Genomic DNA, 13,542 nt, shown 5'->3' with positions numbered 1-13,542 from the left:
AGTTTTCCTTCAAAATATTCCTGCAGGGAAGGGTGGAGCAATAATTTTCCCTGAGTTCTACTAAGGAGTAATTTATGTAGTAGCTCATGCAAAACAAAGCCTCTTGTTAAACTAGTCTTTGTGTTTACAAGTACAAGAACCTCTGAGTTCCCAACATCAAAAATATTTTGGGGGCGCCTGGGTGGCTCAGTCGTTAAGCGTCTACCTTCGGCTCAGGTCATGATCCCAGGGTCCTGGGATGGAGACCCACATCGGGCTCCCTGCTCAGTGGGGAGTCTGCTTCTCCCTCTCCCACTCCCCCTGCTTGTGTTCCCTCTCTCGCTGTCTCTTTTTCTGTCAAATGAATAAATAAAATCTTTAAATAAATATATTTGGATGATTCAAACTGTTTGAGTTTAGCTCCTTTTCAATATAATTCTTTTTATAAATTTATATAAGCCAGTGCTTAATGCAAAAGCTTTGTAGTATATTGATGTCTACAATTTAAAAATAATTTCCTACCACTTCCAGACAATTGCCCACAAATAGCAAGCCATTCTGGGAAAACAAAGCAAAATGGAATAGCAACAAAAATATAAGAAATGTCTTAAACATAGCAATAGCACTAGGAATTTTCAAAATTGCTTTCCTTTTTTTTTCTTTAGAGGTCAGGGAAGTCCCTTCCTTCATCTCTTATAAATTACATTTCCATATTCCATCTATATTTGTCTTTTTTAAGCTTAAAAGAGATGACAGAGAAACCCAGGCCCAGCTGTTAGTGAAAGAATTAAGCATACTGTCTTTGCCTTAGTTGGGCACTACTTATATATCTAGGAATCCATACAGGACTAAAAATGATGTTAGGATGTTTGTTGAATCAATAAATTGTTACAAGCAAATAAAATATTTTGCCGAAAAAATAAGAATTGCTATATTCCTTTAAGCTGTCAAAACCACACATGCTAAAATACTTTTAATGCTTTTTTTTTTTTTTTTTTAAAGCAGACCTGTATCTTCTCCCTCCTTTGGTAATCATGCCCTCCTAGAATTGCAGGGATTCCAGAATCTGTCCAATAGTATTACTGGAATCGTACTGAACACTTTAAACCCCACTCAGAAAGGCTGTTTGACATCTTGAAATAGGCAGCACCTACTCATAATAAACTAGGAAAGTTCTATACGAACGGATCTGGGAATTGCTGGTATCCTGGTACAAAGGTAGACTTGGATCTTTACACCTCCTCCCTCCCCAGTGTCTGCCATCAATAGTCAAGGCCAAAACAAAATACAAATTCTACACATCTAAAGGAAAGCGATATCAGTAATAGCATATGCTGCTTATTACCAGATGGCCTTAACTCCACACCAGAAATTCTAAGTTACTGGAGAATAGTAACAACACTGTTGAAATAAATTTCTAGGCCCAAGATGCAGCTGCTCCAGCTGGGGTACCACATCAGCAAACTGAAACTTACATAACATCTGTGTCATTGTAAATGCTCTTCATGACAATACAGACAGTATATCCAGTTGGCCAATCACCAAACACCAAGCCAACTCTGGGCTCTAGACTTACTTCCTTTTTCTTCTCACCCCAAAGTTGACTATGTGGCCCCAGCCAATTAGATAGTTTTCTATTTTTGTCCCCTTCCTTGTTCTTTATTTTTTATCCTACAAAAGATTTCTGCCTACTGCCCCATCTGCAGTTCTCCAAATGGAGACTTTATGGAGTGTTAAATAAAGTTTGTATAACCTAAATTATCTTCTTTAATAATTTTTTTTTTTTTTTTACCATTACCCAATCTAGAGAAAGGAGGGGAAAAGGTATAGACTGTTTTGCTGTGCAATGTGCTTCTAGGACTAGAAGTAAGAGTATTATCAAGGAGCCTGCTGAAAATGCAGAATTTTAGGCTCCACCCCAAATATACTGAATCATAATCTGCCATTTAACAAGATTCCCTAGGTATTATGGACTAAGTGCTGTGTGCTCCCAAAATTTGTATGTTGAAATTCTAACCCTTAATGTTATGGTATTAGGAGGAAGGGCCTTTTGGAGGTGTTTATGTCATGAGCGTGGAGCCCTCATGAATGGGACAAATGTTCTTAGAAGAGAACCCAGAGAGCTCTCTGGCCACGTGAGGAAATAAGCCAAAATCGGAGGTCCATGAGACAGGAAGTGGGTTATTATCAGTGCCTTGATTTTGTACTTCCTAGCCTCCAGAATTGTAAGAAATAAACGTGTTAAGTCACCCAGTCCATAGCATTTTTATTATAGTTGTCCAAATAGACTAAGATATTTGGTGATTAGTATACACATTAAATTTTGAGAAGGAAAAGGTGGAGGGTTGAAGGAAGTTTGACCTGAGATTTCCCCTAAGTGAGAGAGTGAGCTCGCCCAGTTTCAAATTAATGCTACCCAACTGAGTTTCCTTTCTTTAGGGGAGTTGGTAAATTGTAAGAAACAAAATCATATTGCAGTTCATCAACTTTAATGTGTGGACATAGATAAAGACATATTCTGTTATCTCTAATAGATTTGATGATGAAAACCATTGGCTTCACCTACTTTGTATTGTTTAAATGTTTTATAAGAAGCATGCATAAAACTAACTAAATAACAAATGAATTTGCATTCAAATAACAAATTATATTCCACTGTGCAAATGTTGAAGCCAACATTAAAAATAATTAAATTAAAAATTGAAAATTCTGACATCACTTAGAGGTGACACCCTACATCATAAAGATTCTTATACAACTTTGAAAAACAAGCCAAACTAATTAAAAACAATTTTAAAATAAATATATGCTAGATAATATTTAATATTTTAGGAAGAAAGTAGATTACAACCCCCCCACCTCCCTGACACACATACATACCACACATGCACACAAAAGTTGGTTTGAAATAACTGTTCTATCTTTAGTGGATAAAGATAAATAGGAACATTGAGCAATTTTCTACTGTGTGTTCAAGTATAACATCAAGATATTACCAAGAGACATTATTATAATTAGCCATAAACATGTTGTTTCCTAAGTATAATGATTCTAATGGATTCCTTCTACATGATTTACTTCTTTGCTATTGCCGGGAAAGATGGTCCAAAGAAGAGCCATTTTAGTTAAATTTGATTAATAGCCCTTGCTTCTTTGCAAAACTGGAATTATAAGAGCATAGATGGATACTCAACAATAAAAATAAACAAAGACAACATGGTTTATACAAGAGACTCTTAACTGAATTATTAGGCGAGAGTGTCTATGGAAGAAAACAGAAAAATGAAAGTCCTTTAGTGTATATTGTCTTATAGAGAATAAATGAACAATACCCTAAGACATTAATGCAGTGTTCTGTAGAACTAATGGAAAAAAGGCATTAGAGAAATCTTGGGAACTGAACTATATGTACAAACTTATGAAATAATTTGTTACAAATAACTGATTTTTAAGAAAAATAAACAGAAGCATTTTGTATTATCTTTCTGTTAACTAGCACTCATAAAGTCATGTTTGAACTACTTCATGATTTTCTATCAGTACAAGTGGACTCATAGGATAGAATTTCCATTGACTTGATTAAACTCTACAAATATGGCTTGTGTAGAGGTTCTCTGCAGAGACACAGAAATTACTCACCCAGATTAAGTAAAAGGCATATATCCATCATCTGCTCTATGTCCAAACATTCACAATCAAAAGACAAAAAAAAAAAGTGTTCAAAACTCTAAAAATTTATTTTATAGGTTGCCAGTGTTAATTCTAAATGATAACTCAAACTGAATGAATTGTTTTGTCTCTAAAATTCATTTTGAATTGAATTAGACAAATATGGGAAAAGAAAAAAAAATAATTAGCTTACCTATTAACTGCTTTCCATATTTCAGGTACTCTGCTAAATCCATTCATCATCTCACATAATATTTACAAAACTTTGGGTTAGCTACTGTTTTAAATCTCCATTTTACAAATCACAAAAATAGAACAATGAAAGATTACATTAGTAAACCAAATTCACGTACTTCAATATGGTAGAACAAGTGAGTTAAAATGAAGGAAGATGCTATGAATACAAATATCTTTCACATATAAGTATGCTCAGTTAAATTGTATGCATATGCTAAATTCTGAGCATTTCTGCATCCTTTATCTATCCGGATTTTCCTATAAAAATTCTTTTTTTTCCCTGAAAGTGTAAAAAAGATTCTGCTTCCAAAAATATTTATTTACTTTACCCTTTCTCTGTGACTACAATGATTGATTGCTTTGTGATATTTTCTTTATCTAGAGAGAAGTGGTGGACAAAAATGTCATGTGTTGCACAGAGGTAAATAAACAGAAAGAGGCCACCAGTAGACATAAGTGCTGATCATTGGTGATGGTTCTAAGACCATTTTCAGAATGATAATGAAAGCAGAGTCTGAGTTGCATAAATTTGGCAGAAGAAAATAGCAAATATAGAACATTTTTCAAAAAGCATAGCAGTGAGGGGAAGCAGGAGGTAGTAATTTAGAGAAGAGTCATAAATTAGTTTATTTTTTGAATTAGATATAAAGACTTTACCATTAAAGAAAAAGAAATGGATCATGCAAAAAGATATTGAAAACTCCAAAATGAAAAGACATAATTGAAGGAACATGAGAGGTAGAGCAAGTAAAAGGATAAAGAACATGGCTGCAGGTTTTAGGCTTGGCAAGGAGGAAGGATATTTCTGTTGAGTCTGGAATTTAAAAAAAAAAAAAGTAACAATGGGAGAAAATATCAGAACCACTGTCATTTGGAGATTAATCTTCAGAAAATACTGTAAATGGGACAAATTTTAACATATAAAGAATGCTTAAAGCTTATTATAAAAACAAACAACCTAATTTTAAAATGAACAGAAGATTTGAACAGATACTTCACCAAAGAGGTATAAGGACGGCTAAAAACCACATGAAAAAAATGTTCAATATCATTAGCGCTTAGGGAAATACAAATTTAAACCATGAAGAGATTCCACTACATACCTATTAGAATGGCTAAAAATATTCTGACAATACCAAGCATCTACCAGATGCAGACAACTAAAACTTTCAGACATTGCTAGTAGGAATGCAAAAATATTACAGCCACTTTGGAAAACACTTTGGCAGGTTTTTGTTTTTTGTCTTAAGTTAAACATTGACTTACCATATGACCCACCAGTCCCACTACTGGGTACTTAACTTAGAGAAATAAAAACTTATATGCATACAAAAACCTCTACACAACATGTTATAACAGCTCTGTTCATAACCACCTAAACTGGAAACAACTGGACTCAAATGTTCTTCAGCACATAAAGTGATGAATGAACTATGGTAAATACATACAGTGAAACATTACTCACCAATAAAAAGGCTTGGACTATTGATGAGGCAACAACTTGAATGAATTTCAAGACATTGTGCTGAGTAAAAGCAAATAGCCTCAAAATGCTACATAATCTATGATTCCATTCACATGACATTCTCAAAAAGCTGTAGTGATGGAGAACAGATCAACAATTGCTGAGGCTTAGGAATGGGGGAGGGTATGTCTATAAAAGGCTGACAGAACTGTTCTGTACCCTGATCATGGTAGTGGTCACACAAACTTTATATTATATACATATTACATGTAATAGTATATATTATTTATATTAAAATATAATACTATTTTATATTACTATTATTTATATTAAAATATATATAAAACAAATTGTGTACATTAAAAATCATAACACAGTACACAAGAAAGTAATTGTACTGAATAATAATTTTAAAAATATGTTTCAGAGCTGGTCTGATGAAAGAACATAAAGCAAAGTGAGAGCTAAATTGCTTTGTATAACAAAATAATTGGCATTACGGAGTTGTCTTCTGGCTGCAAGTGTAAAACACTGGGAGACTTAGAAAGAGAATGGAAGAAGGGAGGACTTGCAAAAAACACCCCAGCACTTGGGGTAGGCCATTGAAAACTCCCTGATACAAGAGTAGCCAACAAAAAACATCAGTTGGTATGTTTTTTCCTCTTTTCTTGGTTATATTTTCCCTCTGTTACTTCCAGATTGTCAATACAAAATCTAGTTCTTGTACAAAAGTTTCATGTTACAGTGACTTTGATGAGTATAGAAGAACTGGCCTCTGCCCATTTATGGCAGCAGCTGAAGCCACATGCAAAGAGAAGAACTGCTGATGAAAATGAGGTGGTGAAAGAACACTGAGAATCCAAAGGAGTAGAGGAGGGGTGAAAAGCAAACAGCTCTCTCTTAAGGATTCTTCTGTAACATTGTGATGGGGTTGCATCTCTCATGAAATGAGATTTATGTCTAGTCAAGGAAAATACAAGGGGGCTCGGGAACACTTGGGTTACACATACATAACTAGAATGCCGAGGTACCCTCTGAATTGTGCCAATAATAATCACCATTTGGGAACTTGGCAAACATAATTTCCATAATTTTAGCTATTTGATATCTAAACTCCTTTATATAGAAGACATTTTTCCATAAATTCAAATTTACCCTATTGGGATTGCAAATTATTAAATCAGATTCTAGCAATCATATTATTAACTTTCCCACACCTCTGTAACTCTCACACTCACCATTTTATTGTAATGTTTTTAACTCTATAAAAATCCACTTGAGCATCTGATAAGACATTGAAGATAGTGGTATTCCACATGACATCATGAAGTGACCATCTATCTGTCATCCCTGGGTGGCTTATGACCTCCTGGACACCAAGCTTTCTCCAAACCAGTAATAGCCTTGTAATGTACTATGAGCTTTTATGCCATTCTCACACTGTTGATTGCACTATCTCAATCAAAGCATGCTAAAGAAAAAAGGATGATGTCATTTGTAGGCAATTACAAGACAACTGAGAATTTTATAGGGTTCTGAAAAATTCTATAACGCGTAAATAGCACAACCCTTTGGTTTTACTGCAGATTTGCTTAAAACAGACAGTAATATGTAGCACTCTTATTATTGTCCTGGAAAGAATATAACTTTTACAAGACTTGTTGGCTCTTACTTCACTTTTATTTACTTATTTTGAAACTACAGTGGACCCTTGAACAACACAGGGGTTAGGGACACCAGCACCGCACCCACACAGTGCCTTTGAAAATCCGATATAACTTTTGATTCCCCAAAATCCTTAACTACTAATAGCCCACTGTTGACCAGAAGTCTTACTGATAACATAAACAGTCAATTAACACATATTTTGTATGTGTATTATATGCTGTAGTCTTACAATAAAGTAGGCTAGAGAAAAGAAAATGTCATTAAGAATATTTCTTAATATTTCTCTCACAACCAAAAATAAAACAAAACAAAACAAAACCCCTTCTCTTGTCCCCATCTTCTCTGCCACATACTGCCCCTTTGTAGGAAAACTCAAAAAACTGGTGGAAAGAGTCTTCACCACTAGCTGTCTCCAATCCCTCTTCCTGCCATTCCCTTTTTCCTCGGTTTGGTTTTGTTCTCAGTTGTGGATAAATACAATTTATGCATGGATAAATACATGTATGTATTTATGGATAAATACAATTATGTTATGACACATAAAAAAGAAAATGTCATTAAGAAAATCATAAGGAAGACAAAGTACATTTACAATGCTGTACTGTATTTATAAAAAAAAATCTATATAAGTGGACCTATGCAGTTCAAATATATGTTGTTCAAGGGTTAGCTGTATATATTTTCATTTATCCCTCACCCCCCATTGCTATATTGCTCTGCTGGGGCTGACATAACAAAATACCACATACTAGATGACTTCAACAACAGAAATTAATTTTCTCACAGTTCTGGAGGTCAAAGTCCAAGATCAAATGTCCTCAGGGCTGGTTTCTGGCGAGGGTTCTCTTCTTGGCTTACAGATGGCCTCTTCTCTTTGCTCTTGTGGGAAGGGAATGTGAATTCTGGTGTCTCTTCAGTCTTCTTATAAGGGTATCAGTCCTATGGGACCAGGGCTCCACCCTTATGACTTCATTTAACCTTAATTACCTCCCTAAAGGCACTGTCTCCAAATACAGTCACATCAGAGACATAGGGTTTCAACATATGAAGTGGGGCACATTCTGCTTCATATTGAGGGGGATACATTTTGTCCATAACACTTGCTTTTGTTGAATCCCTTTTTTTTTCTTTAAAGATACTGCTTATTGGGCGCCTGGGTGGCTCAGTTGGTTAAGCGACTGCCTTCGGCTCAGGTCATGATCCTGGAGTCCCGGGATCGAGTCCCACATCGGGCTCCTTGCTCGGCGGGGAGTCTGCTGCTCCCTCTGCCCTTCCCCCCTCTCATGCTCTCTCTCTAATAAATAAATAAATAAATCTTAAAAAAAAAAAAAGATACTGCTTATTTTCCATCACCCTTATTTCCATTTTCTGTTCTAGAGTTCATGGAGAAACAGTTTAAGACCACCCAGTGGTTGCTCTTACCCATTCAGTGGCCTGAACTGTGGGAGCTATAGACCAGTCTTCGATGGCGGGTTGCGTGCTCCACTCTTCCTCAGGGAACTTGCTGAAGAGGCAGGGAGGACACCTGAGCTCCTTTACACACAGCAGGCAACCTCAAATTCAGTAGCAGAAAACTCAGGAGCTGGAGTGGTCCATTCACCTTCAAATTCCCCTTGGTCACAGCCTTTTCAGCAGAGATGCTCTTCTTTTTCACTTCTCCATTAACTCTGCAGTAGACACCAGGCATGACCTCCCGTGGCTTCTCATGGAAGATGGTGCCGCGCATGCGCAGAACTTGCCGGGGCCCGCGTCCAGCGGTCAGATTCGCTGAGTGAACTCCTTTGTTGCTGCATGAGATGGTACTGTCCACATGGCACAGAGGAGGGTCTCTGTCACATAGAGCAATGGTAGGCAGTTAACATAAGACTCCTCTGTGAGAGGCTGGTGGTCAGCCCTGGACTCGGTAACCGTCGGAAGTCTCGGCTCTCACAAGGCTGCCTGGATCTGATTAGCGAAGGCGCGGGGAAGTGAAGCAGCCAGCAATGGGAGTGGCTCCAGGGGCTCCAGGGGTTCCAGGGGCAGAAAACTTCAGCATAACTCCCTGGCCAGTATTCCTGGACGATGTTATACACAGACACCAGCTGAGTTTTCAGCTAACAATGGCACAAGCTGCTAGTGGCAGCTTCTCCCAGGTTCTCTTTAATTTATGGTGTAGATGCCACCACTTTTCCTTCTGTAGATGTAGTGTTCCGTTTGGAAGTCAAGGCTGGTGCCACCCAAATGGGATCCTGCTACAAAAATTTGAGGACATCCTCTTCCTTTGTTTGAAGGATGTCAAGGGCTCTGGATATTGTGAAAGTTTCCCTTTAAGTTACAACAGGGAACCCAGAACAATACTGTATGGACTTCTCTCTGGGTCGCCTGGAAAGACTTTTTTTTTTTTTCCTCTTTTTATTTTTTTTAATGAGTCACTCAGATTTTATGGAGAAATTTGCAACAAGACAGAAATATACCTTGTGAAGAATTTACTTTTTCCTCTCTATGACAATCTCTTTTACTAAAAATGTCTCTCTTGTTTCTTCTCTTCAGTATAACTATTTCAGAAAGACCCTTGAATCTTCAGCAGCTGATTTAGGAAATTGTATGATCTGAGAGTCAAATGTAGCTTCTGAGTTCCTGAATTGAATAGTGCTGCTCTCTGATTTAAAATCAATAACATGGCAAAAAAAAAAAAAAGAAGTGCACCATTTGTTTTCCTCACAGGAAAAGTGATAGGAGAAAAGGTATACTTTAGTGATGTGATTTGAGGGTTTTGGCAGCACAACAAACACTGAGATATTCACCCTGTTACAGAAAGGGTAAATAGGTACAATAAGGGGGGGGGAGGAAAAACAAAAAAGAAATATAGAAAAAGCAAGCAAGAAAAAAACTAAGAAAGGAAAGAAATCCCAATGTATGGGTTAACTAATTAGTTGAAAATACTGTAACAGCTCATTGGGCAATTTTGTAATCAGATGAGCCCAAGGGATGAATATGATCAAGTTTATAACAGTTCATTTTCTTTGAATGCAGCTGTATACAATGCCTCAGGAGATTCTAGAAGCAATAAAACTACAGCGACTCTTTTGATTAATAACATATTCAATCCCTAAAATCCATGAACAGAAACACATATTGTTATGCCTTCAAGGGTATCCATAGACGCTAGGAGCCTCTTCTGGAGAGAGAGTGAAGTAGCTGGAAACCTCCTGTGAATGGCCATCCTAATTGTTTGTGTTGCCTTCTTAAAGATGGTCTTTTAAAAGTTTTTTTTTTTCATTTTTTTCTTTGTATCTAAGTTCATGGGGTTAAACTACGCTGTGATTGCCATAATTGTTATTTCTCCCCCAGTGATTTTATAGCCAACAAGGGAACATTAGCACCCACTGATTCCTTGTGGAAAATAATCTATTTAAAGATACTTGCTTCAGTTGAATCTTTTTTTAAATGCTTCACTCCATTATTTTATTAGGGAGAAATCTGCACTAAGGCAGAACTGGAGCTTCCAAAGAATTCACTTGTCTCCCTATTTATTCTTCCCTGGATGTCATAAGCCTCTGTGGATAGCAGCCCAGATGGGTGGTAGGGAAGCAATTATGATTAAAACATGATGGGAATTCAGAGAGCTGCAGGATGTCTGCAAATATCAAGGACTCTTGTTAAGGACCTAATCCCACACTCATTATATGACTTCTTTCTTAGGGTTGTCTATCTCTCAGTAATTACTGGGTTATCAAATATATATATTTACTGTAGTACACATAGACTGATTCAGCTGTTTGAATAGTATTTTATGTATTTAGGTTAGACACAGAAATATCTGATAACATCTAAGAATCTTTTTCCTTTCAATTGAAGGAAATTTACTTTAAAAGAATGCAATAAACAAATAAATTAAGTAATATGATTTTGCTCAGCAGTGTCTGGCACATATAGTAAATGCAAATTTCCTTTTCTTTTATCCTTTCTTCCTAAAGCCAAACGTATGTCACGTAGGTAAGGGAGAAAAACCTACAGTAACTACAATATAGGTAATTTTAAAAAATTAAAATAATCTCTTGTTCCTTTCAATACTTTTGAAAGAAAAGGAATAAATGGCATCTAAAATAAAGTAAAATTCAGAGTTTAAAGCATAATATGTACCTCAGAGAATATAGTTCGTTGGGGCCTATGTGGACCTGTTTTATAGAGTTTTCATTATGTGAAAAGTTGATGACAATTGTATCTCATTGATGTCAGGTGGTGTAGGTAGTAAAATCAGCTATAGTTCCAGGCTAGAGAATTTTTGAGAAAATAGCAACTTAAGGATAAAATGGAGTTGAGGTCAATAATGGCTAACAAACTAGTTAATAGATGATTCTAAAATAAATATTTGTTCAGAGAAGAGTCAAGGATATACAAGGAGATATAAATGGACAAAGGAAGTAACATGGTAATGGTTGAAGGGAAAAGTTTGACTTCCATGTATATTGTAGCTACTAAAACTTTTCAAGGCTACAACTCCTTCATGCCACAACTCTAATTCAGAGCAATGCTAGGTTATTAGCAAAGCACTGAACACCACCAAGAATTACTTATTGTAGGGGAGGTATTAAATCACATGTGAGGGCGCCTGGGTGGCTCAGATGGTTAAGCGTCTGCCTTCGGCTCAGGTCATGATCCCAGGGTCCTGGGATCGAGTCCCACATCAGGCTCCCGGCCCAGCGGGGAGCCTACTTCTCCCTCTGACCCTCTCCCCTCTCATGCTGTTTCTCTCTCGCTCGCTCTCTAAAAAATAAATAAAATCTTTAAAAAAAAAAATCACACGTGAGTTCTCTCTTAGGAAAAATTCAATGTGCACACAAACAAGAACAAGTATGTTTGGTGAATGTGAGGTTAAAACATTCTATCCGAATTCAGAAGAAGAATATACCATGTAGCTGGAGGGACTGAAGGATTAAATGATAATGCAGCATGTGAAGAGTACATAAACTGAGACTTAAGAGAGTGAAGAAAATAAGAAAGAGCTTTCAACAAGCAACATCAGTATAAAGAAGGGAAATAAGGTTGGAAAGCAAAGGAATTGCCAAAGGACTGGGATGAGTCCACAGCCTTATGTTGGACGTAAGGCTAGAAGGAAAGTGGGAGCCAGGACATATACAATGCATGGGATTTCTTTCCTCTTTTTTTTTAAATTTCAATTTGGAGTGGTTCCACTTACAATTGCTCTATAACACATGAATCTAAACCTTAGTTATGGTTTAAAAGAACCATCTCATATGCTTATGGATTCTGTAGCTCCGAAATTCAGACAGAGCGGAGAGGAAGCGGCTTGTTCCTGCTCCACAGTATCTGGAGCCTCATGTAAGAGGTTTTGAAGGATGATTTTATAACTGGGGGCTGGCATCATCTGGAGGCTCATTCATTTACTTGCCTGGTGTCTGCACAGGACACTGAAGAACAAGGCTGTGCCTGAGTGTCTGTGTGTGGCATCTCCCTGTGGCTTGGCTTCCTCACAGTCTGCTGGCTCCTGGGTTGTTGGACTTTTTACAGGGTGCCTTAGGACTCCAGAACTCAGACTTCCAGCAAACAAGTTGGAAGCAGCATGCCCTTTTATGATCCAGCGTCATAAATCATATGATGTCATTTCCACTCTATTGGTTGAAGCTGTTCCATACCTGTCCAGATTCAAAAGTAAGAGATGTACACTTCATTTCTTGATAGCAGCGTTATCAATAAATTTAGGGGTACTTTTTTGTTTTTGTTTTTTGGAGGAGCATTTAAAGATGTTCATATGAATGAGTGAATACTCAGTAAGTGTTGAATGATTTGTAGATAAAATATATTTCTCAGAAATATACACCAATAATGGATCTCAAGATAAAGAGTTGTTAGAAGTTAGAAGGGAATTAAAATTTAGAGTCCTATGGGACCCTCTCTAAATTAAAAAGAGCCATTGTATTAAGTACTTACCAAATTATATTTCTAGTTCTTAAATATGTGCAGTGAGTTTTATTTTTCCTATTTTATAGATGAGAAAATAGAAATTCAAGAAATTGACTTGCTGAAAGATGTATAACCAATAAGTAGCAGAGACCTGATTTCCAATCAAGACTGAGTTTTGTTAAAGTAGGTTCTTTTCCTTTTTCTTTTTTAAGATTTTATTTATTTATTTGAGAGAGAGACAGAGAGAATGAGAGAAAGTGAAAGAGAGAGAGAGAGACAACACAAGGGGGGTGAGGGGCAGAGGGAGAAGCAGACTCCCCACTGAGCAGGGAGCCCGAAGCAGAGCTAGATTCCAGGACCCTGGGATCATGACCTGAGCTGAAGGCAGACAATAAACTGACTGAACCACCCAGGTGCCCCCTTTTTCTACTGAATGTGGTGGAAAAAGAAAATAAGGATTCATTGTGAGACACTTTGTGAGGTTAGAATTGTTGGGATTTTGCCAACAATTGGATGCAGAGGTAGTCAAGAAGAAGTAAAGTTGAAGATAAATCATTGTATCCAACACTACCTAAAGAGGCAGATATTGGTGGTGTCCTTCAAAAATAGAGAAGATGGAA

At 36.8% G+C, this 13,542-nt stretch overlaps 1 long non-coding RNA gene across 1 annotated transcript in view; it reads right to left on the bottom strand.

The window, feature by feature from the left end:
* LOC145716192 (uncharacterized) overlaps positions 1-9,338 on the bottom strand; it is a 55,839-nt gene extending 46,501 nt beyond the window's left edge. Inside the window, exons 1-2 of the long non-coding RNA XR_014138695.1 lie at positions 7,803-9,338; positions 6,589-6,821 (exon numbers count right to left, since the gene is read on the bottom strand). This is a non-coding gene — a long non-coding RNA (uncharacterized LOC145716192). The remainder of the gene's footprint in view (positions 1-6,588; positions 6,822-7,802) is intronic.
* Between the last annotated feature and the right edge of the window lie 4,204 nt (positions 9,339-13,542).

This window comes from Leptonychotes weddellii, chromosome 1 (assembly GCF_054177405.1).
Source record: "Leptonychotes weddellii isolate Sample4059 chromosome 1, ASM5417740v2, whole genome shotgun sequence".
NCBI lineage: Eukaryota > Metazoa > Chordata > Mammalia > Carnivora > Phocidae > Leptonychotes > Leptonychotes weddellii.
This window is presented reverse-complemented; position numbering and strand designations above follow the sequence as displayed.